Source organism: Haemaphysalis longicornis, unplaced genomic scaffold (assembly GCF_048455015.1).
Source record: "Haemaphysalis longicornis isolate Haplotype H1 unplaced genomic scaffold, Haemaphysalis longicornis Haplotype H1 scaffold_32, whole genome shotgun sequence".
Taxonomy (NCBI): Eukaryota; Metazoa; Arthropoda; class Arachnida; order Ixodida; family Ixodidae; genus Haemaphysalis; species Haemaphysalis longicornis.
In genome coordinates, this window is record NW_027526343.1 from 3,024,888 (window position 1) to 3,052,089 (window position 27,202).

At 46.6% G+C, this 27,202-nt stretch overlaps 1 long non-coding RNA gene across 1 annotated transcript; it reads right to left on the reverse strand.

The window, feature by feature from the left end:
* Positions 1-3,978: 3,978 nt before the first annotated feature.
* On the reverse strand, positions 3,979-17,188 carry LOC144177826 (uncharacterized). Its single transcript, XR_013323866.1, has 3 exons — positions 17,054-17,188; positions 8,067-8,182; positions 3,979-4,369 (listed from the first exon to the last, which is right to left on the reverse strand). It is a non-coding gene; the product is annotated as an uncharacterized LOC144177826 (long non-coding RNA).
* Positions 17,189-27,202: the final 10,014 nt, after the last annotated feature.

The following is a 27,202-nucleotide window of genomic DNA, read 5'->3' on the forward strand; positions in this document are numbered from 1 at the left end:
GTCGCACAGCGGCCTGGGATTGAATGAGGTGGGTAGGTATAGGGAGGCAACATGCGAGATTAGGCTTTTAATTTGGCCCCACATGTAATGATGTTGATCGCACCTACTTTTCTTAAGTTTTAGTGTGTTCCGGACACTATATGTGAAATCATCAAAAACTCCTAGCCTCAATTGGGTGGTAAGTAGAATGCCAGGCTACGATAGCATGCATTACACGTGTGCACGATTCAGGAATCAGAGTAGCAAGAAGTGCAAAAAAATCTAACACTGGCATCTGCCAAAATTCGTTCATTCGTTCGCAAAATTCATAAATTGAAAAAGGTGTTTGAGAAACAACGAAGAACGGAAGCGGGGGGGGGGGAAGGCGGTCCTGTTAATCCGGGAAACCAAAGGCTGCCGCCGCGTCCTTGGCTTGGTTGACCAGTAAAAACCCAGGTTTACAAGATCGCCACGGCGCAGCAAGCACGCTCTTTTCTCCATGGGGTGTTCGGACATAGTCAAGTGAGGTGGGTGGTAGTGTTGGCTGTGCCTGAGCAGTGGAGGATACCCATGAATATGTTGTGCGAGATATGTTAGTCCGGTAGGTATTATTGTAATAGGTATGTGTTTGAATTCCATGCCACATGCGGGCTTTGAACGTGTTGAGGGACGGGAAGGGGTCGGGTACTGTTAGACGGATGCAGTGTAATCGTCGAGTATGTCGGAAGAGGTTGGTTGGTATGGGGATTAGAAGGAGGGAGATGCCAGAGAGTCGTCGTGATATTTTGCTTTGAGGACCCCACAGATGCCGGGATGCGGAATGGTCCGACTGGTTCCAAGGAAGAGGTCCGTGGGCGGAGGTCCCCACGATCCAGGAGGGGGAAAATTGATTTATTTGCACAGAATAGCCGTGGAAAGGCCTGAAATTTGTCAGGAGGTGTAATGAAGACAGGCCGATTCTGAATTCCTGATGACGGGGATTTTGGGGGTTCGCTACGTGTATAAGGGCCAGTGCGAAGGCGGCCCCTTACTGAACAATGGTTGAGCTAGTGCGTATGGCGGATGTGGTCCGAATACTGCAGTTTGTGTCCATGCTACGACGTGTGCTGGTAGTTTCTTTATGTGACTGCATCGGGTAATATTTCGTAGGGTTGATTCCGTATCGCCGGAGGAGGAGTTTGTGCGGTTGGCTGATATGCTGCATTGAATATAGGGACAATGTGCCTGTATATCGGTACCCGCAATGGGGTGACAGAATATCCCGAGAATTAGGATGGGAACGGATCACCTACCTGGAGCTATAGAACTGATCGTAGGGTGGGAGTTAGAGTTAAACAGTAGATCTGACTTTGGTGGTGTGCTTCGGGTATTTCTAGTAGAGTACTTGGGTTGCCTAGATTAAGCATATGTTCTGTAGGTGTGAGTGCTGTCTTGGTAAATTCTACAAGCCTGGCGTCAAGTTTGTTGCACTCTTGCATCTTTAACGATACGTAGAGTGCAGCCTATGTTAAGAGACTGCTGATCACTGTCCGAATACGTTGGCCGTCCGCAACAGCAGGCGCTCGATGACATGGGTCAGCTGAGAGGTTATTTCTTGAAGAGGGGTGAAATGGCCGTTGCCTGTTCATCGTGATGGCAGGGCACTCCTTGAACTGCAAAGGGTGAGTTTTTTTACAATTTTTCAGAACTGCACAAGATTCGAGTGGAAGCATCTCCAGTTCACTATCGCCTAATCTCTGCTAGTTCTCCTACGTACCATCGCTACCGAGTGTGCAATATGGTGTGTGTCTCTCGGTTAAAGCCGTTCCGCCGTCAACCCACGCAGAGATTACCCCAAGGCGCCTGCCTATTGCGGAGGGGGAAATTAGTGTAAGCAGCGATTTACGGAGCGCGAAGCTTCATTTATTTAGTCAACACCCTTAAATCCACACCCTTAAATTTTCGGACTGTGGAACCCTTAGTCTGCTTCCTTGGCGGCTCTATAATCGTCGCTTTTATCTGGGCTCGTTGAGACTGGTCACGAAATAAAAAAGGTCTGCCGCTATTGAACGGCCTTTTCCCGAACAAGATATTTATATATAGGCACACGGAATAAGTAATACAGGCAAAGCAGGGTGCCGGGTCCACCGTCATGTCACAAAGGGGTGTAGGTAACTTGATGCAGGGTTCGGACCAGTGCGCCAAATGGACCCAGTAGACCACAATCTTAGCTCGATCTTAATTAACCACTTCACACAACACATGAAAGAACAGGAGCACCCGCAATAACTATTTTTATTCGCATATACTTCCCATTTCAGCGCTGTTGTTATCCCATCAGCTTCTCATCAAAATAAAGTAGCATGTTATCGTCAAGGTTTACCATAGCAAAGAATGAATGATGCACAACAATACCTACCCATCTTCACGCTAATGATGTACTGAAGTAATATGTAATCTCGGTACATTGTTCAAGAGATAGATAAATAAAGAGGCCACCGTAGTTTAGGTATTACACTTGAATCAAGCTTAAACCGAGGGTAGCTGGTGACAAACGCTGCAGATGATTGAGAACGCCCAATATATCTATCGTGCTTACTTTCTTATATGACTAACAAATAATACCGTGGATTTTTCTCGCCGGTGCATATTTCTTACCCCGTAGTTCAGGTGATAGAGATGTGCCCGGAGGATACTGAACACCTATGTATAGCCTTTATAAATTATGAGAAAGCATTTGACTCAGTCGAAATTTCAGCAGTCATTCAGGCATTACGGTACCAGGGGGTGCTCAAGCATTATGTAAGAATATTAGAGTATAGTTAAAATGTGTCCACAGCTACCAATATTCTCCATAAGGAGTGCAGTAAAATACCAATACGTAAGGGCGTCAGCCAAGAAGACACAATCTCTCCAATGTTCTTCACAGCATGTTTACAAAAAGTATTCAAAGATGGAATTGGGAACAGGTGGGAGTAAGGGTTAATGGAGAATACCTCAGTAAACCCAGATTTGCTGATGACGTTGCCTTGCTAAATAACTCGGCAGACCAATTGAAAATCATGCTTACCGCACTGGACAAACAGAGTAAAACCGTGGGCCCGGATATTATTACGCAGAAAATTAAAATAATGATCAATACCCTCGGGACAGCGCAGCGGTTTGAGACAGGTGGCGAGGCAGTGGAAATTGCAAGAGAATATATCTACTTCCGCCAAGTTGTGATCCCAGATTCCAAACATGAGGCAGAAATAACTAGAAGAATAGAAATGAGGTGGGGGTATCGGGAGGCATTGTGAGATAATGAATGGCAGCCTACTATTGTGCCTGATGAAGAAAATGTGTAACAGCCGCATCTTACCTGTACTAACCTGCGGGGCAGAAACTTGGAGGCTTACTAAGTGGGTTCCACTTAAATTGAGGATGTCTCAGAGAGCAGTTGAACGAAAGATGATCGATGTTACATCAAGGGACAAGACGAGAGGGGAGTGGGTCAGCGAACAAACGCGCGTGAAACACATATTAGTAGAAAGTAAGAAGAAATGGACGTTGGAAGCACATATAATGGGAAGGCAAGAAAGCTGTTCGTCATTGAGGGTAGCAGAGTGGATCCCTAGAGAAGCCAAGCGTGGCAGGGGGCGGCAGAAAAGTAGATGGGAAGATGAGATCAAGAAGTTTACTGGGATAAATTGGTCGCTGGTAGCCCAGGACCGAGATAATAGGAGAATAATGGGAGAGACCATTACCCTTATTTGGGCGTAGATATGCTGGTAGTGGTGGTGATGATGATGATGATATGCTTCCTGTTTCAGTACTGCATTTACATCATTCACAGCTACTGAAAATAAAACATGTTGCCGTTGTCCGCGGAAATTTTCCCCATCCCCAGGAATAAAAGTGAATCAGTAGCTACAGATGTACGCACAAATTTCGCGCATGTCTTATTTATTTCAACAATAGAATACAATACATTAGAATTACTGGAAAGAGGGAAAATATGGTTACGATAATTTCCAAAGCACAATAATATTTGGAGTGCCAAAAATAGCTATCGTTTTAACGGTGTAATGTCACAAATAAATTATTCCGCGTGTTTTGCTCGTCGGTGCACAATCTTCCCAATGTACTTTGCCTGTTGAGTAAGGAGCCTTTCCGCACTTTTCACCCGTCGCCGTACGAGCCTTCCCGCGCGGTCGGAGGCCAGGATGTGTCGCCCCGCGGCCTCGGTGGCACGGCGTGTGGCGCCGTAGGGGATGAGCGCAGAGGAAAGAGGGGTCGCCGTCGACCTCGGCCGAATTCTGGTCTTCTTCGCCTTCATTGATCCCTTGTAGCGCCGCAGATCAACGGTCTGGGAATGGTCCGAGGAAGGAACTGTCTTGAAGGAAGTCGACCTGGTCGCATTTCTTCGTTTCTGAAGATAAATAAGCAAAACTCTGTTTGAAGCCACGTGAAAATACCCGTTCACTTATTGAGTAGGCAGGAGGCTGTTCCCCAGCTAGTTGTGAGATGTCGAGATTTTGACGCATGCGGATTCCTTTTCTCAGAGTCCATTCAAGTCACTATAACTAAAACTACCCGAAAATAAAACTAGGCGCTGGACCTGTTTGCTTCAACGAGATATGTTTTAAGCGTAAAAATATAAAGCCTGATGCGGACAGTGGAGATTACTACAAAAAAGTTTTATGAAACGTGCTTAAACACTCCTGCAACGTTTTGGAGCCTGACTGCCCGATAGCCTTATAAGAGGGTTGGTTATACCTTGTTCGGCGTAGCACATATATTGAAAACTATTGGCGGCACGACTCGCATGCAGCTGTGCATTGCTTACAGAATGCCTTACACGGCTCCGGAATTTGTGATGCGCTGCTTTGTCGGGTCCATCCTGGCACCTTTTTAAATTGTGGCAATATTTAGGCAGCGCTTATTTATACCTTCATCAACTGCCATCCGCCTGGAATTGGGTGATCCCCCAATAACTTGACCCATACATCCCGGTAGGGTAACCATTTCTTCTTTCAGAGCACCGGTCGTCATGAGCGCCCGCCTGATACAACTACCTTTTTGTTGGCATTGCTGATATTGCATCAAGCAACGCAAAAATTGGGTAGAAGATGAAGGTCTCGGACTAGGTGATACCAACGTCATAGTTAGAGCTTCGAAAGCAGGTAAGTGTTGCATAACAAAGAAGCAAAGGTGAATGGTGTTGGAGACAGTCTGCTAGTGTTGCAGGCCTTCGTGACACGCACACTCGCGTACGCGACAGCGCAAATAATAATACGGGGCACGATACGGGGCACCATAATCGGGGGACCATTATGCAGAGGGCTGTCAAGCAGTCCGTAGATTCAAAATGAACACCTTTCTGAACTACCTAACACCTCCGCCTTGATGGCCAAACTCGGAGGTGGCAGGTGTTAGAGAAGGAATTGTTGACTTCAGGCAGTTTTAGGGAGAGGCTGAGCATCCACAGCAACCTTGCCGCCAGAGCCATTAACACTTCGCAACCACGCCAACCGAGGTCTCTTGTTCTGTGCTTCTGACGCTCTTAGCCCACGGATAGACGGCAAAATATTCCCGGCATTTTTATATATGGCTAACACAACAAAACAAAGTGCCACACAGCCTTGAAATCCAGCAAATCTGCACCATTTTCTCCATGATTCAGGCACAAAGCGCGAAATCTGTGGTATATAATTATCCTTCCAACCAAAGCAGTGGAAACATGCAAAGCACGTGAAAAATTTCACAGTGTCAGTCACAATTTAATGTTTCAGGAAGTTTCACTTAAGTTATATAATTGGTCCTACTAGCAAATTAGAAACAATTTTTCCGTTGTAAGGTAAACCCTTAGGCTTTTAAGAAGTGGCAAAGCAAGCTCTTGGAACTGCCGTTCTAGTGCGAGTCCCATGTCGTCACAGTGTTGCAAAAATCTTTAATGTCCCCATTATATGTTTTTAAATGACTATACCGTGTCATGGGCTTTTGCTCCCTTTGCCTTATGTCGTATATCTAAACAAAACGATCAGCTGTGGCAAACCCCTCCCTGTGCGTACGCGTTACTGCGCTATGCCAGCCAATAGGCTTGGAAAGAAAGCGCAAGGCAATCAGTGGTGTGCTGTTCCTAGAACTACCGAGCTGCCTTAGCTGCCGCACCTTTACAGTTTAGACATGGCGATACACATTGTACAGACAACCCCTAAGTCGGCACCGTGCGCAAGAAATGTCGGATGCGCTCCATGACTGGCCCGATTAAAGCATCGACTCTTTTCTTCGTGCCGGGAGGTACGCCAAAACTACGAGCATCGCCAACCGATTAGGCCTCTCCGTGAGTTACTCGTCGATGGAGATACGCTGCTCCGTTCTTGCTTTCCATCTTGGCTGACTTGCTTAGATGCCTATCAAATGTGTTTACTTCCGCAAATACAAGAAGCTGCCCAAAAGCCTGCAAATTGCTGGAATGACGACTTAAGTTTTCTGAAAATATAGAAAAAATTTGGAGCAAGTTTAGGGTTATACCGCGTTTCTTAAGGACGTATGGCAGACATTTTAGCGGGAGTAGTTTGTTATACCTATTCTAAGTACTGGAAGCGTGAGTTGACTACGTTCTGAAAAAATTCAGATACCTTCAAATCCGAAGAAATCTGGCGCCGTTTCATTAGGGTGTCATAGTGGTAAAAGAAAACATCTTTTGAATAAAATTTTAAATGCGCTATTTAGCCCAAGTGTTCGTGCTGGTTCCGCGAAGTGAAATTTGAGTAGAATGTGTGGCATTTTTAATCTGGTTGTGCACATGGTTGATTTGTTCTGTACTTAGAGCCCTCGGAAAGACGAAATGCAAGCCATCCCTAGCGTTAAAGCGCATGTTATTTGAAGAGCGTTGTATTTTCGGCAGTGTGTTGAAAAAACTGCATGTATCATGAATTCTGAATTTTTAATGAAATACGACCTTGTTACTAGTACTAGCTAGCAAGTACTAGCCAGCCTTTCAGGGTGGTGCTTAGCAGCGCTTTCTGGGCGTTAGGTGAGTCTCTGTAAGCTCGCCTGTGGTATTGTGTTCCTCTGGCGCCATCCAGCGAAACGTAGAAGTGTTTGTTGGAAGCCGGAGGACTTGTTTAAAAGCCTTTCGTATAATGGGTGTCGATCTTCCTCCTTACTGGAGCCAGGAGGATGAATTAGGAGGCGACGTACGTATTTCGTGAACTGACGAAAGCTTGAACAAGACTGAGAATGTCCTGTTTCTTCATTCCGTGTTCCTTCATTTCTGACAATTTGAGCGGCTTACGAGCCCAATTTCCTAATGAGTTTTGTATTTGTAACATGTACCCGGTAGGTCATTCCTGGAATTTTTATGGAGATCCCGATCGCGTTTTTGAACCAAGAGAAGCGTCGCTCTTTAAGGCTTGCTGCTCAGGCCGAATTGCTTAGTGTATGCATACACTGCATCTGCGGCCTGTTAGATGTGGTCTTACATTGTTACCATCGATCTCGTACCCACGCAAATCGCTATATCGGCGGTAAATTCGGTGATTGATGGCGTGATTTTGTTCAGTTTTCGAAAATACTGAACAACAACCGAGAGCTTCTTCAAGAAATCTCTTGATCGATTTGTCCTTGGCCCCAGCTAGTTTTCCTTTCCACAGATACATCTTTAAATAATGAACGCACTATATTGCCATCCCCAACTGGGATCTCCGGAATTTCTTTTTACTCTTTGTAGAGTTCAATGAGCTACGTAAAATTGTGCAAGATATTTGTTTTAACTTCACCCTCCCAAAACCCCGTGCCAGATTTTCTTCCGCCCATGGTAGTCTACCATTCCTCTGCTATTTGCATATGTATGACACCTCTCTGGCGTTTGCAGGAGTCCGGATGCCTTAAAAATTTCTTTCAAAACGTCGAAATACCACTGCGAAAATTTGTATTGTTAGTAACAAAAACTGTAGTTTTTGCAGCGCCAATAAGTTGCATTTCTTGAGTGAGCATAAAGCACTCATGGTGATTTTTTTCAATGTTTCGAGTTTGTTTTCCCCATTTGAGATAGTGTTTTACCACGCCAGTTTACAGAATTAGTCGCATTCTTCGGAAGAAGCAGGGTAAATGCTGCTTACCTTCTGAGTATACATTATTCGCCTGTTGGCCCCTGGTATACCATTCTTTGGTAGCACCGTCACTTTGACAGTACGCTGAGCTGAGGGTGTAGCGGACGTCCGATTTTCCTGCGAATCTGACGAGAGATACGTTCCGTATGAGTAAAATCCCAAGGCACAGCCGGTGTGTCCTTTACTTCTTGAGCATTAAAGGTGTACAGGCACAAAATTTCAAAACTCAGATAACCCTGCAAAAACCTTCCTTTGTATATGGAGACATCCCCTGGGACGTTCAAAACGCAACTGTCAGGTAGAACACAGTTTCAATCAATTTTACCCCTGGCGCGCACGAAAACCCTTATCCGTGCCATCGAGCAAGCTGATAACTTCAACTGCGCTTCGACCGAAACAGCATACATAAGGCCCCGGGAAGTATCGAGGCGGCCGCAGTGCTCTGGACACGCGCTTTTCCGCCGTGCCCATCACGTCAGAGTTTTTGGGATTAACGTCACGTGCGACAGTGGCGGTCGGGCAGATCGGTCGCTCGCGCACACGCTGTGAACGGAATCGGCTGTGGAGCGACTAGAAAAGTGATGTCAAATCGTCTTTCTTGTCATGACGGCTGCCTCCGTGTTCGCTTCACCAAAACCGACACTGTCACGAGTAAACGGAGCTGAAAGAAATTATTTATGCTGCGTTCGACAATACAATTTCGAATTATAGTTCAGTCGGCTCGTAGGCCAATGTAGCCGAGAGGAAAACGGAACACAAAAAACATTTTGTGCGATACCCCTTTAACTATGGCCCTGTGGGTTGTTCTGCAGAAATTCAGTTGTATTTGGCTTGAATTATTCCAGACAGCACGCCACAGCAAAAGATACCGAATGCAGGATGAATAGGCACAGGCATTTTGTTTCTATTTTAAGCCGTCATCTAAATAATCGTGAAACCAACAAAACACGTCAATGTAGACAAGCACATGGCATTGCCTATACACCAGTAGAGCACACAATATTACACCGTAAGATTACAAGGTTATCTCGTAAAACGTCTTCGCCACAAAACGTCCCATTTATTATAGGACAGATAAAAGAGGAAGGGCAAACAACAGCGAAACCAAGAGCCCTCCATCACTAAAACCTAAAGTGAATCTACAGCCGACTTGGTTGTTTTGTGATCATGTAAACCTCGTCGATATTTATGGCACGTACCAGCCATACCATAATTTTGAATAATGCTTGCAGCTGAGCTCAGAAAGCGTCATGTCTCAGGCATTACGAAGGCCGAACAAATCAATTTCCGGGGTAATTTAGAACGCACATAATATCATAAAAGGATGTTTCTGACGTTCAGGGGTATAATAACTTTCAGAAGCATTCTGTTGATTGACATTTTCAAGGTTTCATTTATTGCTTCGTTATGGGTTCTCGGCCAGAACACTGTGCTTCGGTAATTCGGTTATACTGGGTGGTCCACTAGGTATTTCACAACGTAGATTTAGCCAGAGGAATTTGTATGGGTGGGGAAGCGTGTTGGGGGTGGTTCCGCTTGGTGGCTTGGTGGAAGACATGGAGGGAAGAAAGCTTAGTAGATGACGAGAAGGTCGCCGATGCATTTGAAGAAGTGTGTACGAATTGGATTAATTTTTCAACGATCATCGGAGTTCTCTGGCAACCGCCTACTAGCCACGTGTCAGAAGGCCCACCCACCGATAGCATACGTTACTGCGCGGCGCAGCCGGTACCCAATATTCGGCTGTAAGAGAGGAAGCAGCCGATAGTAGACTGATTGAAGGTGGAGGACGCGGAGTGTGCGCGCAACATAGAAGAAAAAAATACCGGCCTCCAAAAGTGGCGTTTCCGGCTTAAGTAGGATGGACGTCAGAGCCTGTTCTCAAAATTTCTTTCCTTCATGGTTCTGGCTCCCACACTTTTGGTTGGGTTAGGCCCACTGATCTCCACTTAGTTGTTGGATGGCGCTTCGCCGCTCTCGCGGCCGGGCGCGCGCACGGTCACCGGAAGTTGAACGGCTCGTCCCGGAAGTCAGGCGTCTGCTACGCTTCTCAACCGCTGAAAAGCGTTCCCATTGGCGCATTTTGGCATTTTGTTCTCACTTTATTGCATTTTGGCTGTACACATCGCGTTCAGGTCGCAACGTATGCTATACCGAAATATGGGACGTTAATATGAAGCAGAATTTAATTGCAAAGGAGAACGAAAATGTCACTTGGGTCTTGGTTTGAGAGGAGACGACGCAGCTCTAACAGGATTTATGCTAGAAACTTATGCTAGGGGTTTATGCTAGAAAGAAAGCAACGTGGGCACGGCGTCAGGCTGTAGCCGAGTTCGTGCGCCCGTTCTGTCAAGACAGTTGTCAGTAAAGTGGTCACTGCAGAGCCTGCTGCCTGGCACAGTTAACCGCGTTTAACGAAAAGCACGGTTAGACAAAACTGCAGTTTGCTGCGTTACACGACAGACGAAACTGCGGTTACGTCGCTAACGATGGTTAACGCAAACTGAGCTTGGCCAGTTCGGTCACGCTAACCGCAGTTTCTGCAGCCGCAGTGCTCAAAATCGCACAAGTCAGTTGGGACGCAAATGGCGGCGCATCAGCGGAGGCGAAAAAAAAAATCACCTGGCGTTCGGAAGAGACGAAGGTTCTCAAATAGCGGGCACCCCAAAGCTGTCCCCAAGGCGCGCTTGCGTTCTTAGCATCGCTCTCGCAATCAGCGCGACTGCCCGTCAGCAGCGGCTCGTTTCCCGATCGGCCCGATTAACTACGCAAAAGCCGTGCTAAATTTGTAAATTCCGCGCGTCGTCCGCCAAAAATGGATATAGCAGGTAACCTTGAAGCGTTTTCAGCACTCGGAAACGATCGGCGCGCGCGTTGGCCGTGCCTGTAAACACGCCGGCGCGCCTGCCCGCATGGCACTGCTTGCGGCCCGAACCGGCCCAGACCACGGCAGCAACAGCTTATCGCATCGCCGCTCTTCGAAATCAATCTGATCGCGAAAAAGAACTTCCGCATGCGAGAAAATGGATGTTAGTGCGGTGAAAAATTGTGCAATGGATTGTAGTTCGCAGTTGTAGAGATAGCGGTGGTCAAATATCTACCGCGATGCTAAGCTGAAAGTTCCCAACACCGAACAGACCTAAGCAAACCAAACCGGTTGCGAGCTGTTGGGGAAGCCCCTCTTTTCGCCGCGCACGAGTGCGTTGCGTTTGTGTCAGAAGCGAATGCTTTAAAGATATTTCTTTTTGTCTACACTGCTTCTGTTTTGTTTTTTATCGTGAAGTTAAAAGTGTGCATTTATATTTGTTGCGCTCATAACCAAGTGACTGCGGTCACCAAACTTGCAATTTCGCGTGTAACATCCAAAACCGCAGTTTGCGATAACCGCGGTTAAAGTTTAGTAACAATGGTTAAACTTAACTGTGGTTACTTTCGCCGTGTAACTAGGGTATAAGTTTGCCACCCAACGCCGGTATAAATCCGGCTTAGAGCGAGGGAATCTGCGTAACAAGAGCTACAGCTTAAAAGCGAAACTGATATGACATTTGCGTTTCGCTGCGTATCACGCACGTCGTACTGAATATTGTAATACTTCCAAGTGAAACATCTTCCCAGGTGACTACTCTGGTCTGCTTGTGCAGTTGACGGCGCAACAAGCCGGCATTTTTGGCGGAATGCATGCGAAACCAGCCCATGCGTAGCATACGCTATGCTGGAACGGCCCGACTTCCGGGACGAGCGCGCGAACTTCCGGCGACCGTGCGCCGGAGAGCTCGAAGCGCCATCCAGAAACTCTAGTGGAGATCAGTGGTTAGGCCGTCTACGTAGTCGGCTTGACTACGTGGCGCCATTGCTTTGTTCCTCATGTGCAATGTATATCAACTATAAGGGCACTAATATATGATAAGGTTTTCTTCATACTTCCTAGTAGTTGTTTCGACATTAGTTAACCATATGTAAAGTAATTTTAATGCCGCCGTTCATTGTACTTTCATATGACAAAACATGGTCACGTGGGCCGTGCAACTTGTTCAGTGCATGTTGAGTATAAACCTCGCATGTCGAGGCAGTGCCCAGCCTGCCTCCGTTAAATTTTTGAATTCAGCAAGAATGTAGTCAACAGAATTTCTCCTCACGAAGAAGAAGATATCAGTTCAGCTTTACCAGCGGTAGTGAAATATTCCTTGTAACATGACACTCGAAACGCTATTAGGGTGTTTGTTATGAGGTGAATATGTCATGCAATAGTGTTGAAGTTGTAGAAATGCTTGTATTAAAGTACCCTCAGTTGTCCAAGCCATACGGTCTGCCTTATGTATCAGTAAAAGCGTCTGGTTTAGTTTTTAAATGTAACAGACGCCTTCAACACTTCACATGATAGTTGTCTGCAGGGGAAAAATAAATAAAATATTTGAAAAATGATAATGATTAAGGCTTTAGCATTGTCATGTAAGCCTTCTTGCTTCCTCAAGCAGTGCACGCGTGGCCTTATGAGAACATTTTCGCTCCATAAAAATTTGGGAATGCACTGTAGACTTTCAGGTGGTCCCTAACGAGTTTTAGAATACCTGAGTTCCCGCCTTGCACCCGCTTCTGAAGCCCAAAACGCGACATTTATTATGCGTTACTCCTATGATGTGCTACCCGTACCCACCATTCTCACCGTTACAACAGCCACGTTTCACCACCACTGCAATGTCATTCGCTGCCTCCGTTTCTTTTAATGCACGCAAACATGGAACATTCCAAGACGTCTTTTCCAGTTCCTCCCCTTCGCAGACCTCCCTTCATGTGTAGTAGATTGTACTGCCACATGGCGCTTATTACAAAACTTAGATGGTTGAGGAAGGCAAATACATGCTGGTGGACTTGCGAGTTCACTAGCAGAACGAACTTGCTGCCTGCCTGAATCTGCCTTGTAAATTATCTAAAACAGATAACCCCTTGTATATTACTTCAAGATACGTCTTTTCCCTGATCCGCAATCGCATACACATACTGATGGTCGCTGCCAAGGCCGTCGAGGCAGCAGCAGTTCATACTGCGTTACTGTACTTGTGTTTATGGCAACGTACTGAGCGTTTCAAGTCTCTACGCGAATTGCAGTAAACCCTCGAACTCCAATATCTCTAAATATTGGCTACGTCCAGAATGTTTTCCAGCCATGCCTTTACTCTTTATAGGTGCTATATATTTGCTCCGTTGTAGCTGCAAAGGCTATTTCGGGGACCCGGCATATTTCCAAATGTTTACAGAGAGGACACCAAGCACCGTTCACGGCATTGAGTATATTCGCGTAGGTGCATACCGCTGCAACGGGAATATAACCGGTAACGTCAGCCCCAGACAGCTGGTAAGGCCTTTGTACAAACGCTTAGCTCCCAGTATCCGACGAAGGAAGTTGTGAATGGAAATGATGAACTTCCATTGGCCCGTTGGTTTTGCTATTTAACGTGTCAATCACATCTGAGGGAGACAAGGGGTACGTCATCATGAAAAACCATTGATGGTGCCCCCTGGTCACTGGTGATCACGGGTTCTTTATTGGTGAGTGGGAGCACGGACGGACACAGCCATTGCAAGGACACGAGGTAGAACTTCATCAGTTGCCCTTTCTCCATTGAACTCTTGTTATCTGCATTAGCTCTTATTTCAGTACCTGGTCACAAATGTCTGGCATTTCGCTTACCCCAAAACTCCACATGTCCCTAATCTTTCAGCGGATTTTACGACTTCGATTTAACCAGGTACCAATGTATCTTTGCTCTGACGTTCTCTGTGCCTCGCTCGTACTGTCTGGATACAGCGGCCGGAAAATGACCCGAGCGCCGTGGAAACTTGGCCGAGATGACTCAGCCGTAGCTTAGACAAGAAACGTTTGTTCAAGACGCATGCGGCATGTCCGCACGGAAATGGTTCTGTCTTCCCGGAAATGCACCTGCTTCAAATCCACTATGGCATCTGATGATACGCAGAAATGATTTTCCACGGTTGCCCTAAACAGCAGGAACCTCTACCAAGGGCGTTTTCGTCTCCAGCTTCTGCCGCCCTGCCGAAGATGCTTCGCGGGACGCCGGTGTTCTTTTTTTTCCGGCTCAGCCTTTGCTTGTGCTTGTACAGATTTTCCTCTATTAACTCTTCCGCCATGTTATCGAGGGCCATTGCGAAAAGCATTTGTGACGACTCGCTCACAAGAGACACAATGCATGACTCGCTTGACAACCTGGTATTACATTTGGCAGCTGGTTGTCATTTTTGTTCTGGAGGAGGCTAGGCGTAAAGCATGTTGCTCATGACGAAGAACGGCTGGGATGACTGTGAGGGCACCGCTCTCCGTCAAGAGCACCCTCTTGACTCCACCAGGCAGAGCACACGAATCATTTTTTTTCTGACGTACTCTTACGTTTCGCAGCAGACGTTGATGCTCTGTGGTCCGCCTGGGCCACTAATCGCACAATTTTGGTTCTGGGGATACGGAATATTTTCAAAAGGAAGGGTAACTCTGTTTTGTTTGATGCCGAAGACCAGTGCAAGTATTTCAGCGAAGTTCCAAGTCTTGCAGAGTACCTTGAAATCTTCGTGGGGGTACTTCTCACATCGTCGAGAAGGAAGAATGAGCATTGTTACGGCTGCATTACATTACTCATTCGTCAGAGCGCCTAGGGTGCTCCCAAGAATCCCATGCTGGAAAAAAGAAGTGGGAACGGTTTCTGAAGGTGTCCCTGTTTTGAGCCCCACTTGCAGGGACGGTCCTTCAAACGTTCTTCCTCCGTAGACGGAAACGCTTCATCGGGGCTTTACGTTTAGTCAGAAATCTCGCATATAAATATTGTCACTTGATGGATTTATTTACTGAGAGGTTTCAAGGTGTGCGACGAGAAATACGAAGCAGGTCGACGGAGAGCACTGGGTAAAGAAGCAGTAAACAAGCCTCCCCAATTCACCAGAAGCTTCTCGGACAAACACAATTTGTGCAACGGTGTTTCAACCCGCACCAAATTACCTGGAGCATGCGTTACATGACGCCACCCACTGTGATGAAGTTGCTTTGAGCGCTTCCACCAGCCCGAATTTCATTGGGGCGCAAACCAACACGCCTCTTAGAAGAACAAGATTATCCCGGAAATCTACCAGTTTCTGCATCTACGAGCTTTTTTGCGAAGACTTTTCGGCGAACCACCACAGACGGCTTTACTGGCTACTATCTCTGCACCAAAAATGGTTTACATTCAAAACATAACCGAACGCTATCTCGACCCTTGTATCCAATCTCAACACTACAAAACGCCAGTTCGGCAGCTTGACCTCATAATATTGACCCACCAAGTTCCTCTTTCAAAAAAGTTGGAATACAGCTCTAAGGGCCTCTCCGCGCTGATCGGGAAGAAACCGTTGCATTATTGTACGGGTGAAATAGCTCTCTCTCTACGCCAAGACGGCTGCTCTACCAGAGACAGAGATCTCTGTAGATACCCCTACACAGACCTGCCTCTTCTGCTTCGCTACGTTTTGCTACGTCATTGACCACTTCAAGCCAAATTCAGTTATCATGGACGCCAGTTTACAGCCATATTCGCTGAATAGTTGGGTGTCCTTGTTCCATGCAATTCCGCCATTACGTGGCACACACCCTGACATGAACGGGCTGACGGACCGTACAGACCGTAAAATTCTCTAGCTCACGGCAAAGGTGCATGGGTAGCAAATCACTTCAACGTACAGCCTTACCTGTCAAACCAAGCTGAAACGTTTTATACTGGAAAGATAAAGAAAACGCCAATCCTTATCCGCCATAGCCATTCCTCTTCCATCAATTACGTGCCGGTGATTGCTCTTACCAGCCGCTTTTTCGGACGTTACCACCGTATAATTTGTGCCGTCATCTTTCTGAAAGCTGGTGCACCAACTGAGATGTTTAGGACGTCATGATCCGATTCCAGCTTTGCGCTTTTGAGCGGCTGTCGGGCAGATGAATGTAACCGCGCACGGAGTGAAGCAAGAAACCTCAGACGGCAGGGATGAACCGCGGTCCCTACGACTAAAATGCTTGGTGTATAGACAAATTGCCTCCCTTTGCTGGCAGCTTTATATAAAAGCGCATCTGTGTCGTTCTTTCCTATTTCTGTTCTGTTTAGTGCTTTTTTACCTTGCTATACATTCGATCTCGTCCAGGGTATGCCATACAATACATTTGGACCCATACCAGACGGCCGGCCAATTGGGTGCCGCGAAAAGCACTCGGCGGTTGATGTTGCTTCGTGTTAAACATTAGAAGCAAGTTCAGTGGACCGTGGTAAAGGCTTGCCTTCATACGTGGGTCGGTAGAAGGAGCACAGCAACATGAGGCAATACGGCAACGCACAGTTACAGACTAGATCCCCTCGACAACACCCTTCTCTATTCTATTCTGTGGCCGGACACATTAGACAAGGCAATTGCCTAGTCTAACTGAAGCCAGACTAACTCTAAAGTGTTGGCCACAGGCCTAGGTGTGTAGACTGAACTTAGTGGAGTGAAGGTGAGAAGAACGCGTCAACGGTTAGTTTTGTACGTAAAAGTGTGCCACGTGCTTCACGTGCAATAGGCGCGCTGAATTTTATTGCTTCATTACGTACAAAAAGATGCAGTCACGCACACACACACGCAAAGGTGCGCACACACGCCCACACACACACAAACACCCACACACACACAAACGCACGCGCACTCATGCCCACACGTCTACGCACACGCGCACGCACGCACGCACACGCACACAAACAGGCACACACACACACACGCACGCACAGGCACATGCACGCGGCGCGCGCACATACACACACAGAGACACAGGTGCCTCTGTGAGGAGAGGCACAGGCACACACACATGTGAGGTGCCTCTGTGCGCGCGCGCGCGCACAGAGGCACCTCACGTCTATTAACCCTATCACGCGAATTGCCGAAACCACATCATTTTCTAATAAGGGACACTGTGAACCTTTTGACGCCTTCCTTACCCGTGCTGGTCCTCCTCTGTTTTCGCCCACCATGCGTCGATAAAGCGCCATTCGGTCGACCCACTCGTGCCGACGGCAGTTGGTACGTGTGCGTCATCGTTGTGGCCTCCTCGGTAGTCAAAGTAGTATCAGTTCCTCCACCTAGCACATGCATTGCGTGTGTCAGTTCAGTTCGAAACCAGCTGTCATCATCAAAATTAAAATCATCATTTCAGCTTCAAAACAGTTCAACTGCCCTTGTAAAATTTTCAAGTGAGGTAAACTGCTGACAACTACTAGCCCACCTTAGAATCTTCACATCCAAAATATCACCAACCAAATCATTCATATGCTCGGCTACTCACATTCATCCCGCCCCTTATTCGATAAAACTCCTTTTCAAATCAATTGTGCCTTAACAACTAGCGTACGCATCAGCGATATTTGATGCATGTAGTTAGTCACTCGCTTAAAATGATTAGAAATAAGGCTGCGGGTTTTATTGTTTCCACCAACGAGCAGCAAGCCTATCCGCAATAAAAACTAACTGGGTTGTAAGGTTTACACGTCAGTACGAAAAAATGCGTGTTGGTGTTTCTTTCGTATAATATATTACCAAAGCGCGTCGCATGCGTTGCTTACTCCACTTTCATGCATACCTTCACGTTAAGAATATGTTCATGCTGTTAGAGGTCTTTCACTGCAACAGTGAGGTCATTCAATGTGACAGCTTTCCTAATCAGACATGGGGGTTTCTGTCAAAAAAACTAATTTATTTTCCCATGCCCGGTGGGTAGACGGAAAGGCTCTGATAGGATATCGGAAGATACGACGCGCGCGTTAAACCGGCCTGCCATCGTGTCAAAGGGTTTATCAAAAATCACGAAAAGAGAACGGTTACACATAAGACAACAGACGCATGTAGAGAACCACCTATAGGTATACATTTAAATTGCTCGTTGATGAGTTTACTTACTATGTAAAAATGATTTCGTGTGTTCGTTTTTCGTTTTCAATCACGGAGTTTGAAGATTTGAAGGTCGATTGAACACATTTTCAAGCAAGGTTGGACGCACAGAGATGCTAACTTCTTGAATTCCTTCATCCCCAGTCCAGATGCCGCCATAAGTAATTTGAAATTGCATTTGTGAATATTATGAAATATTTGTCTCAGCAACTTAATGACTGCCATTGAAGGTTTACAAGGAAGCCTTTTCTATTAGTCAGGACTCCTTTAAACGCACACCTATGCAGCCAGGCAGTTTACGTTAGAAGAAATCCTTGTCAATTTACGACACCATTTTACAATTAGTTTTGACGGCACCTGTGCTTCTATAGGCTGGAACCACCTCTTTTGTGATAGTGCTACAATAAGCGCCAGCATATCTTTCGCATCGCTGTTTTAATATGACATCCTAGGGGTTTACATTGGGTATAACCATACAATGGTTCTCGAAAATTCGACTTGTTTAATGTATATTCTTGTTTTATTTGGCTCCGCTTTCAATGAATGCCAAACATTGTGTAGAAATTTCAACTGACCTAATCTACCACTCCAATAACACATAAAAACCCCAGCAGCGCCCCTAATGCTGCAGCAATAGCAATGCCATCCCATCTACTTCCATAAGGTTGTTTTTTCAGAGCTGACAGATACTTCTATTGTGCTTTTTGTACGGAAGTTTAGTCATATTTTGTATTGTATTTACCCACTACCCTCTTCAATACAATCGCTTTGGGGGCATTCAGAATTTAAAAATATAAAGGACTCAACGGTAATTCATGTGGTCAGTTGATGAAAGCTCGCGTCTTCCGTCTTTAAAGGGAGCAACCACCGTCACTTCCCAGCCAGAATCGTTGCTAAGGCTGCATAGCTACGCGTTTAAAATTCTCACTGAGTGCCATGCCAGATAGAGAAAAGGGATTGGCTAAGTTCACGATAACTATAGTTAACAGACACTTTGCTCCTACGTGCATGAACCCGCGGGCCATGCTTAAAAAAAGGTACTGGATCATGGTACGACACCTACATTTCAGAGCCAATTACCACTGCAACACGCCGCTTCCTACTGCATAATTTGCTCTGATGCCAAGCTGTCGTCTTTGTAAACGCACGCATTGGAAAAGGGGGGTGTACGCTCGGCTTACAAACGTTCATTTCCGGACACGCGGAGCGAAGCGCTCGCGTGGTGGCAAAGCTCCTTTTCGCACAGTCCATTTGCCCTGTGAGAGGTGGCAGAAACTTTACCATCCGGTGTCTATGATTGACCCCGCGCTGGCCATACGTTTGGACCAGTACCTATAAACCTCAATACACCGCCGCTTCCAGGGCGCCGCCATTTTTTCTCGATTGGCGCGGCGGCATGCGGGCGCTTCTTCAGGGACTGTGAAGCAGACCTGCCGCCCTAGCTGTCTGTCTCTGTTCGAATTAGACTTCGTGTCGTACGGTTTATTCAGGTGCCTTATTGGAAGTGAAAACTGTTAAGCGCCTTTTTATTTTATATGTCTGCCCGCTGCAGCTTAACGCTTCACAAGAGAGCACATTCAAGGCGAGCGAGGACTAATTGTATTCGAAGTTTGCCCATGCTGTTCCGAATGCAGCCTGGAGCGCGTTATTCCTAACACAATCACGACCTGTGAAGGTCTATTTTTCCCTGCGAGCATTCTACGGTTCTTTGCTGTCCGTGCTATTCGTACAGCCACTCACTTTCTTGAATTGCTTCTCCCTGTCGCAAGAAATTCGCGACGCACGGAAGCTGCCCGTTATAGCCAACGTCACTTTTCCTGTCATTGACTGCACTGCGACGCAACGTATGCGCATGATCCTGATGCGAGATATATCCCGATTAAATAGACGTATTGGTGTGAGATGTTTAATCACGTAAAAAATTTTCTGCGTGCCCAGAGAACTACCGCGCACGGGTCAACATGCTTCGAATTCCTTCGAAAAAACTTCGAATGGAGCAACTTTGCAAGAACCAGAGCGGTCGTACTCCGCTTTTGGAAGACACGTTTTTCACCACCCTGACGTTGCACATCGAAAACGTCGGTTATCATGCGTGTCGTGCATTGTTGTCACAGAAATCACGGCGTGTGAAGCTCTATTTAGCCGCCCTGACTTTTTCAAGTAGATTCCTGTAGCCTACTTTTCCGTACCAGAGGAGTTAGCTGTGCGCTCACCCTACTCGCGCAGCCGCCCAGCTAATAGAAGTAGAAGGCTGCTTTTCGCTGGCCTTGCGTCCATGAAGAGAAGGCAGCTAACTTGAATGGAACTCAAGTGTGCAAGGGACGACGTCATGCTGGTCAATAACTAGGCTTCCAAAAGCTTCGTACGACCGCAATTGTTCTTGCAAAGCTTCTAGATCATAACTGTTTTCGGTTTGCGGCAGCATCACCCATTCGCGGCCGTGTTCTAGGCCCCCAGAAAGTTTATCAAGTGAATACACTTCTGACGCGCATACGGCAATTTTATTGCGCTATTTCTCGCATCAAGATCCCGAGCTGCGTTGGTTCTCATCGCAGTCAACAACGGCGAAGTTACGCCAGCTTATATGGTTATCTTCTGCACATCGCTAGCTTTGCACTGGGAAAGCTGACCTAAAGGAGTAATTTAAGAAACAACGGAGTTACTGTAAAACCAGGGTACACAAAGGGACTGCAAAAATCCTGGCACAGTAAAGCAGGTACTCACAGGTCGTGATTTTGGCGAGAACAACGCGCGGCACGTTGCATTCCCAATCTGTGTGTAGCATGGCAAACTTGGCAGAGAATAACTTTTTGCTCGGCCTGAAGGCGTTTTCTGGGGAAGGTTTAGGATGAAAAGTGGACACTCGTCAAAAAAAGTCCCACCAATTTTCCCAACAGAATAAGAGCCAGAATCCGCCGCATTGTACGCAGTCCAACGCGAACGGCGGCATGTAGATAGGACGGCGGTTGCTCTTTTCCAAGTCTCCAGAAAGAGCCCGCATGGCAGCGCATCGATCGCGGATAAATGGCCAGCCCCTGGGAGCGCCGAACAGTCCTGAGCACACTGACAGGCCAGATCGAAGACGGGTGTAAAAGGGATTTAAAGTCTTCGGTTTCCTTCAAAAAATGGTTCTCCTCCGAATGCTGAGTGCTATATGGCAGCAAGTAATTCTCCCCGCTCACGTATGGGTTGACTATGTGGTGTTAAGGACAAGAAAGGGAGAAGGCCGAGGTGATAGAAAACCAGCTCTTGTTTCATCTCACTAATAATTTGTAAGTGTTCCTGCTTAGTAAATGCGTTTTCTTTGCCCTTTACATTATACCAAAGGCAGGAGGTGGTTGCAGCGCCGCAAAAACAGCATCAGTGCTATGTTGATCTGGTTAAAACACAAAAATGTAGCTACACTTGTATTTCGACGTATTTATATTTTAACTGCATGGAATCCGTAAACATATTCTAAGCAGTTTTAAAATATGTTGACATAACGGATCACAGCGTGAAAACACAAAACACCACAAAGTACGGGCGCTCTTTCGCCTCGTTAGCTTCGCGCCGTAAAACCAACAATCATCATCTGAAGAAAGTACGCAGCAAAGTGGTTTTTTATGAACTGTTCCTTTCAATCAAAAGATACTTCCACTGTGAGAAGAAGGACTAGCAGTGGGTATAAGACGTGTTTTACCTAAATCTAGTCACATCAGCACAAAAAGAAACACAGACCTTTATCATGTGCGATTTTTGTATTTCCTATTTAGCGATCTTCATGAATCTTCAAACTGGAGAAACTATACGCTTTCCATTTTCCTGGTATTGAATCCATGTATTGGCAGCTGACAGGACGTCCGCAAAATACGTAACTTCCTTCTGAGCCAGTGATTTTTGAAAACTAGACGAATCTTGGCGTAATGTTAGAGTGATATTAGCACACAATTTTGCGAATTTTTTTTCACGATAGTTTGATAAAACAAGCGTTACAGCCGATATCTGTAACCCTAAATCGCTGTTGAGGGCCATGCATTGACAGCAGACGGGAATTCTGCAACGTTTACCAATTTGTTTATGTCGCAGCTACATATGGGGGCTTCAGAAGCATCACCTTCGTTTCTGTTTACCCAATTTCTGCTTTCCGTATTGTGGAACCGGACCTGCGCGGCATGTATAGAACTGTTATAGTTGCCGATTTGTATAATTGCCAAGCTTTTATTTGCCCAGAATCCGCATGTATCAACGTCCACCCACATCCTGTTAAGGTCGGTTTAAAAGCGTATGCTGCTAATCATGCGCGAACCTTCCTAGGCCACAGTCAAACAAATCTACCACTCTATCCCCCTGTACGCATGATACGAACGTATACATGGGCCAAGTGAGACGCACGAAGGACCTCTGCAGAATTCGTACCATGCCACAGCACATCCTACGACCTAATGGCAAGGTTTTCTAGTCTTTGGAGAGGTGCTGGGAACTCCTGCGCGTGTGTGCGCAGCAAACCACTCAGAGTGTTGGGCAGTTGTAGGACTGCCACAGCTAAAAACTACTTGATGACATCGAACGAAACGCTGAATCCCTGCACCTTGCCTAATCCTTCATGGGCGCAAAAAACAAACCTTACATTTGTAATTCCCCAGAAATCACAGGTGCGGTAATGATTCTAATAGGTCAGCAAGAATTCTGTAGATATATATTGAAATTTGCGAGTGTGCACTTGCACAACAAAGAGACTATGTAAACACGCTCGTTGTGCGTGCAGTGGTGTAACCAGGGATTCTACCAGGAATAACAAATAGGTTATAACCAAAAACTGCAGGTACATATCATACCAGCCGTTTTTTTCGGAGAATTATGGGTTTTGAAAAACAAAAAGCAGCAAAGTGCACCTCATCAACAAAAATTTCGTCTAATGCGGGCCAGCATTCGTGTTCTCTGCACGACCGTCCGGTACACAGATGATATGGTGATCTGAGATTTTTGGTGATCAGAGATGTGGTGATCTGAGATCTGAGATATGGTGATCTGAGATATGGTGATCTGGGATGCAGCGATGGCGTAGAGGTAGAACACCCGCCTCGCGTGCAGAAGGACCGTGGCTCGAATCCCGGTGCCGGACAATTCCCACCGGATTAAAAAAAACACGCGTGTTGATAGAATTGCACAAAGGGGCTTGGGGTGCGGCCTGACCCCTGCGACCATTGCCGGTAATGCACTCCCTCACCAGAGCAGGATTGGCCACCCTGGTGTAGTAACGGCCACAACCTCCCATGAACACGCCAATTAACCCTCGGCCCTCAGTCCCCAGCGGCTGCGAAGCAACTGACCACGGCGGCGGTCAGACCTGCGACGCAGCAGAGGGCTTTAAGAATCCCTGGATCCGGACAGGCCGCCAATGGAATCTGAACCTGGCAACGCTTAACGTGCGAACGTTATCAAGCGAAGCAAGTCTCGAGGTGTTGTTCGAGGAACTAGAGGGCATTAAATGGGATGTAATAATGCTCAGCGAGGCTAGGAGGGCAGGCGAAGCCCTTACGGTGCTGAAAAATGGACACGTCCTATGTTACCGTGGTCTAGAGGACAGAAGAGAACTGGGAGTGGGATCTCTAGTCAATAAAAGCATAGCTGGCAACATAGACGAATACTATAGCATTAACGAAAGGGCAGCAGGTCTTGTAATTAGGCTCAATAAGAGGTACAAGCTCAAGGTGGTGCAGGGCTACGCGCCCACATCCACCCACGACGACCAAGTAGTGGAACGCCTCTATGAAGATGTGGAATCGGCAATGGCTAAAGTAAAAACGCAGTATACCGTAGTTATGGGGGACTTCAAGTAGGCAACAATCAGGCTGGAGACAAGGCAGTTGGGAACTATGGTCTGGGCTGTAGAAATAGCAGGGGGGACCTACTAGTTGAGCTTGCCGAACGGGATAACCTACGCATAAGGAATACCTTCTTCTGTAAACGGGAGACTCGGAAGTGGACCTGGAGGAGCCCGAATGGGGAGCCAAAATGAAATAGACGTCATATTATGCGATAACCCTGGCGTCGTGCTGGATGTGGAAGTGCTCGCAAGGGTAAGGTGTAGTGACCACCGTGTGGTAAGATCTCGAATTAGGCTAGATTTGAGGAGGGATCGCAACAAGCTAGTACGTAAGAAGCCGATAAATGAGCTAACAGTAAGACGTAAAGTAGAAGAATTCAGGATCACGCTGCAGAACCGATATTCCGCCATTAACGAGGAAGCCGAGCTTACGACACGGGAAGCCAGCGACAACCTTACACGCATTATCACGGAGTGTGCAGTAGAAGTCGGGGGCACTATGGCTAGACAGGATACTGGTAAACTTTCTCAGGAGACGAAAGATCTAATCAGGAAACGGCAAACCATGAGAATCTCTACCGCAGCTGACAGAATAGAACTAGCCGAGCTCTCGAAGTTAATCAATAAGCGTAAGACAGCTGACATACGGAAGTATAATATGGAGAGGATCGAATACGCTGTAAAGAACGGAGGTAGCCTGAAAGCAGTGAAGAGACGTCTTGGCGTGGGGAAAAATCAGATGTATGCACTTAAGGATAAGCAAGGCAACGTCATCACAAATAGGGATAAAATACTCACAGTGCCCAAGGAGTTCTATAGGGATCTGCACAGTAGCCGGGACATACAGGATAATGCCGGACGAGACAGTAGTTCAGAGGAGATAGACATCCCACCAGTAACAACCGAAGAAGTAAGGAAGGCTTTGAAAGAAATGAAAGGGGGCAAAGCCCCTGGTGAGGATCAGATAACAGCAGACCTCTTGAAGGATGGCGGAGAAACTGTACTTGAAAAACTGGCAAACCTGTATACGCAATGCCTAATGACCGCAATGGTACCGGAATCTTGGAAGAACGCTAACATCATCCTAATCCATAAGAAAGGCAACATGAAGGACTTGAAAAATTACAGGCCGATCAGCTTACTGTGAGTCGTAAGCTGATCGCTAGGGAATCGCTAACCGAATCTCTGCAACATTAGATTTCAGTCAACCTAAAGAACAAGCAGGGTTCCTTAAAGGTTATTCAACAATGGACCATATTCACACGATCAATCAGGTGATAGAGAAGTGCGCTGAGTATACTGAACCCCTATATATAGCCCTCATAGATTATGAGAAAGCATTTGGCTTGGTCGAAACCCTAGCCGTCATTCAGGCATTACGGAACCAGGGGGTACATGAGCATTATGTAAGGATACTAGAGGATATCTACAATGGGTCTACAGCTACCATCATCCTCCATAGGGAGAGCAGTAAAATACCTATAAGGACGGGTGTCAGACAAGGAGACACAATCTCTCCAATGCTATTCACAGCATGCTTACAAGAAGTATTCAGAACATTGGATTGGGAACAGGTGGGAGTAAGGGTTAATGGAGAATACCTCAGTAACCTCAGATCTGCTGATGACGTTGCCCTGCTAAGTAACTCGGAGGACGAATTGCAAAGCATGCTTTCCGCACTGGGCGAACAGAGTAGAACCTGTGGGCCTGAAAATTAATATGCAGAAAACTAAAGTAATGATCAATAACCTCGGGACAGCACAGCAGTTTGAGATAGACGGCGAGGCAGTGGAAGTGGTAAGCGAATATATATACTTAGGCCAAGTTGTTACCCCAGATCCGAACCATGAGGCTGAGATAATTAGAAGGATCAGAATGGGGTGGGGTGCATATGGCAGACATTATCAGATAATGAATAGCAGCCTACCATTGTCGCTGAAGAAGAAAGTGTATGACAGCGGCATCCTACCGGCACTCACCTACGGGGCAGAAACTTGGAGGCTCACTAAGAGGGTTCAACTTAAAGTGAGAACGACTCAGCGGGCAATGGAGCGGAAAATGATAGGTGTAACATTAAGGGACAAGAAGAGAGCGGAGTGGGTCAGGGAGCAAACTGGTGTTAAAGACATATTAGTAGAAATTAAGGAGAAGAAATGGACGTTGGCAGGGCATGTATTGCGAAGGCAAGATAACCGCTGGTCATTAAGGGTAACAGAGTGGATCCCTAGAGAAGGCAAGCGTTGCAGGGGGCGGCAGAGAGTTAGATGGGCAGATGAGATCAAGAAGTTTGCGGGGATAAATTGGTCACAGTTGGCACAGGACTGAGGTAACTGGAGAATAATGGGAGAGGCCTTTGCCCCGCAATGGGCGTAGATAGGCTGGTGATGATGATGATGATGACGTAGTAGGAATTGCTACTTCTGTTAGCGTTATCATATAACAAACCAGAAGCCACATTCCACTGTGTGTGGTCTTAAAATACCATCCTTACAGAACACAGCTGTTCCTTTTACGTTGACACACTCGCATTGGCAAAGCCTCATCTCTACGGTGGTGTAGAGACGGCGTAATTACCACGCGCCACCCACGACTGCGCGTTCGAATGCTGTATGTCAGACACTGCTTTTTCGAGAACAAATTACAAATTCTAACCGCACCTGTTGTAAAATTTCAGGTTGCCTGAGATTATGAATAAGACAGCTCCAAGTGGTGTGGATTTAGGTCACTTTAAAAGCTTTGTTTTATGCAGAACAAGGTTATAGGGAGGGTCCCACGTCTAAAAAATACCGAAGTTCACTCGAAGTAATGATGCTGACAACAATGAATCGTCATATGCGCATGGTTTTCTTCTCTTAGAGCTGAGCATGGTTTATGTCGTCCCAAGTTATAAACTGCGCGCACTTCTCGCTGCAGTCGCTAAACTTCGATCATCATCGAAACCGCAAAGCGGGCGTCTTAATATAACCCTGGCTTACTGAGGGGGTTGAGTACGGCAAAGCAGATGAGCCCAACCACGAGCAGCACGATGGCGGCTCCCACAATCAGTGGCAGTGTCATGTCAGTACCAGGGTCCTGTTGACGAATTCTGCACACAAAACAAAAAATATCGGGAGACAAATTCGTGAGCACTAGGAATACACGAGCAGCTCGCTCCTTCCACTGTTCAGCTGTTTCGGCATGCCAACAATGTCCACCGGATCCGGTATATCTTTGATATCTACTCTTACATGCATCAATAATGGCAAGCAGCGGCAACACCAGAAAACCCGTGCTTGAATGCCACCACGGCCACATGCTCGTGGGCATACCCCAAGCAACCCCTCACCTAAATCAACAGTAGGAACACGTTGTTCGGCCATTCCTCGGCGGTGTGGAGCACCTCGGCGGACACTGC